The sequence below is a fragment of the Sinocyclocheilus rhinocerous genome, unplaced genomic scaffold (genome assembly GCF_001515625.1).
Source record: "Sinocyclocheilus rhinocerous isolate Xijiao unplaced genomic scaffold, SAMN03320098_v1.1 scaffold263, whole genome shotgun sequence".
NCBI classification, from domain to species: domain Eukaryota; kingdom Metazoa; phylum Chordata; class Actinopteri; order Cypriniformes; family Cyprinidae; genus Sinocyclocheilus; species Sinocyclocheilus rhinocerous.
Window position 1 is genome coordinate 976,671 of NW_015645086.1, and position 4,654 is coordinate 981,324.

Below are 4,654 nucleotides of genomic sequence, written 5' to 3' on the forward strand. Positions count from 1 at the left end.
AGCAGTTACTAGTGGAATGTTTTCTAACATTCTCTAAATGTAAAAACAGATGTGTCTGATCTGTTTTGAACTCTCCCAGGACATTTGGCTGTCATTCCCTGTATCTTATCTCATAATCAACATGAAAACAAAAGCTATCAGTTATGAATCTGGAAGTCTCTGCCCAAAAGATTGCTTAATTATAAGATTCCTCTTTTTACGCAGGTATGATAACGATGTCATTTTTGTGACAGCCAGACAGAAAACCATCATTTAATGTCACATAGTGAACATGCCAACCCTTCCTCTAGAGCTCTTGTGTACATCTCTATGTGTTTGTAATAATTATGGGGGTATCTTGCATGTTTTCATGCCGTCGTAACAACAAGGGAGTGAATTAGAAATGAAGCTGTTAATTTCATCATCACAGCACATTCTTTCTGCACAGCTAAAATGAGTTAAGAGTCAGTTATGAATCATGTTGAATGAGGGTTTCATCATAGATTTGCAACCTGATATTCCTGCTGTACTTGACTCTGCACTTGACAATCTAACTGAATCACTCTAATTTGAGCTTTGATTGAATCTGATCACATCAAGTGACTGATACTGTTAGAATCAGCTGAGCTGTGAATGAAGATGGCCTTTTGACAGTCACTTCACACCCCAGCAGAGAACAAAGAATAGTGTGTGAACTTTGTGTTCTGAGAATTTGATATTTGATGCTTTCAAGGTTCAGATTTCAATGTTGCTTAATACTTTAAGTTTTGCTTCACTGGTAAAATGTTTCATCCGCTCAGCGCATACTTTGTTCGATTATCTAACTACACCCAAAACACATACTGTACGCATATACGACTTGCTCACTGATCACTCCCTCAAGGTGCGTCACTTTCATGCTGAATTACTGACCCTGTGTCAAATGTGGGCGACAGGATATGATGTCACACTCTATGGCTTCTGTGTTAATAATTAGAATGCAGGAAACAGGATATGATGTCACACTCTATAGCCTCTGTTTTGAAAATATTAAGTAGCACAACTGTTTGATAATGCAATGTTGACAATGATAAGAAATGTTTCTTGAGCAGCAAATCAGCATATTAGAATAATTTCTGAAGGATCTTGTGACACTGAAGACTGGAGTAATGATGCTGAAAATTTAGCTTTGCCTATTTTTGCTATTATAAAATATAGAAAATAGTTATTTTAAATTGTAATTATATTTTCACAATATTGCTGTCTTACTGTCTTATATGATCAAATATATGCAGTCTTGGTGAACATAAGAGACTTAAAAAAAAAAAAAAGTACCAAAAATTTTGAACAGTGCTGTACATATAAATGTATAAGTCAGAATTCACTAATCTTGAACCAGAGATATGCTTATACTGTTGGCCTCAAACAATAAATCCATCACTTTTGGCCCCACCACATAAGAATTGATTTTTATTTTTAACAAAGCATTTTTATATTTCTTGATATTTTCCGTATCAAATTTGAAATATTTTTATTTTCAATTAAATGTTTTCTTTTCAATTTTTAGTGTTCATAAAAAGTTTTTATTACAAAATGTGATTTTTACTGGGGGAAAAAACTATGGCATATGATGCAAACGTTATTGCTTGGTTTGTAGTTTTCATTCATACTGACGCGTATCATGCGTTAAAGACTATCACAAGTCATTTTTGCAAATTTGACAAAACATCATGTTTGCCCTCTATATAACATTATCTTGATGACAAATCAGCAAAATTTGAGATAACAACGTAGAATATACCACAGAAAAACAAATATGTGTCTGTCAGGTATTAAATTAAATGTAAAAAATTGCAGAAAAGACAAATGACACATCTGTCAGCTGGCCCGAAACACTCTCACTCGTTTGCATGCCTGAGAATCAAAGTAAATGGACACAAAGTCTCAGTGTGGCCACACGTTCACTTGTCGTCGTGAAATGATTGTTGGTAAAAACTTATTCAGGCATTAGAGATATCCCAAATGTCTTAGGATGACCAAGGCATTGTAAAAATGCCAAAGAACTTGGATCTGGGATATTTTCAGACAACCTCCAATCTCAGTGAGTCTAAACAATTACAGCACAAAAACATCTGCAGCGTTTATTCAAAAGCTGCAATCTGATAGTAGGACTGAGAAAGAATGGAGCGCAAGATTCCTCAGAGGTGAAATATTCTGTGGCTTTCAGTGGTTGAGTTCAGTCGTATGTCTGCTCAGTACTTCCCCAATGGCCGCCTGACCAGAGGCCACGCCCCTAGTTGTCATGGCAACAGGGTTACCACAGAACACAAACTACTACTGACACACATTCACATGTTTCCTGGCCTCTGCTACACAGTGATCGGTTGTTGTAAGTTTGATACGTTACCATGGAGACTTTTAGAGACACCTTATGATTAGGAAGCTTATCATCATATGTGTGGGAAATGAGCAGTTTGTGCAAGTTTATCATGAGAATAAGCTTGCATTACATGCTAAAAACATACAAGAAAAGGCCTGTCATAAAAACGATAAAAGATAATCATCATGAAATAACAAATCTTACCCTCTAAAAGAAATTGGAAGTTGGAAGTTGATTCACTTTATTTTTCTTTTCTTTTTTTTTTCTTTCTTTCTTTCTTAGTCAGTTTGTAAAACTACACATGCATATTTTCATAGTTATGTATGTGGAAGTGTGCTGATGAGAAAACGTTTCACATTATCGCTGAGGGCAAAGTTACTTCAAACACTCAACTCATAAATCTCTCACCTTGAATGTATTCTGGTATGTCAGATATGGCAGGAAGTTGCACTGAAATGTGCAAACCTTTAGGTAATTATTAATTGCAATTTTTTTTTTTTTTTTATATACAGCTCTCTGAATCGCTTGATTCTGATTGGTCAGTCGGGACTCTGGACATTTTGAGGTCAGTTATTCCTAATAATGATCATCATCACCTATACAACTACCCATCCTTACCTCCCTCCCTTTCATGTTCTTTTGCTCTGCAGTCCCCATTGCATCTCCTTCAGACTCTCATCTCTCCCAAGCTTTGAGTGGTACATTGCGCTAGTGCGATGGGTTTAGATAAGAGATTCCTTCCCCTAAAATTGAATTAAGGGAGCTTATGCTTGTTTTGAATGACATATACAACTAGATAAAAAAGTTTGTCGAAACAAACTTTGAAGTTGGCTTGAGAAAGCCTGCCCAGAAAGTTTTAAAAGTTTGACGGTTTTCAGTTTGAAATAGTTTTCAGTTTAAAATAGTTTAGATTAAAAAGTTAAAGTCTGAATGTTTTGAAGGCAATACAATCAATAGATAGATAGATAGATAGATAGATAGATAGATAGATAGATTGATTCTAGGGTAGCTATTTAGTTGCTAGGGTCCTCAGGGTGGTTACTAGGGTGTTGCTATGTGGTTGCTAGGGTACTCAGGATGGTTTCTAGAGTGTTGCTATGCGGTTGCTAGGGTACTCGAAGTGATTTCTAGGGTGTTGCTATGCGGTTGCTAAGGTAACCGGGGCAGTTGCTAGGGTGTTGCTATGCGGCTGCTAGGGTACCCAGGGTGGTTGCTAGGGTGTTGCTATGAGGTTGCTAGGGTACCCGAAGAGGTTGCTAGGGTGTTGCTATGCGGTTGCTAAGGTACCCGGGCAGTTGCTAGGGTGTTGCTATGTGGTTGCTAGGGTACCCAGAGTGGTTGGTAGGGCACTCGGGGGGGTCACTAGGGTGTTGTTATGTGGTTGCTAGGGTACTCGGGTGGTTGCTAGGTTGGTTTGGATGGTTGCTAGAGTGTTGCTATGATGCAATGAATACCAAGCAAGTGCTTCAGATCTGGCAAAAGCTATGAAAAGTAAGATGCAAAGTGCGATAGTGAAATGCATGGTTGTTGTCCACAGTAGTATCTGTAAAGTTATGGAGGACATGTTAAGTACTAGAATATTATACATTTGTAATCAAGGGTGTACTGATTACTGCAACACTTCATTTAAACGGGCTAATTTACTTATCTTGCAGATATCAATGACATATTTCCTATGGTTTTATTAAGTAATACATTTCAATTTAGCCATCTTTCTATGAATTGTATTAGTGACAATTAAGAAAAAATATTTAATAAGATATTTTCCCTTTATGTAGCTTCAATGCAGCTTCTTAAGCTACTATTTTAGCTGGTGTGCTAACTACTTTTTCAAGAGACTAGCTTTGTTATTTGTGTTACTTAATTATGAGTAGTCTGTATTTTGGCAAGCTACACTGCAACTTTGAGACAACTAATTGGCATATGTTTATACAAGGCCTTTTTTATGCAGTGTTTGGTTGTTGGGTGGAGATTTCTCACTCCTGACAATAGCAGACGTAATATCCTTCTTCTCTAAAGTATCCTGACATATGGAGTGAATATGACGGCAAATGCAGCCTCTCTCTGGTTAGGACCTGGATATTTTTGGATTGCATGGGAAATCCATGGAAGAATTTCGACCGTTGCAGTATTATTGGAACCTGTGTGTTCATGATTCAGAGTTTCTACAACTCAGAGCTATTTCTGCAGCCCATGCCCAGTTTGTGTGGGTGTGTCTAGAAAGGAAGAGGGGAAAAGGGGGGGGATCAAGCAGAGTTGGAAGAGAGAAAAATTAATCTCTGTGGTAGAATTGTTCAAATAAGTGTCTGTCTTCCT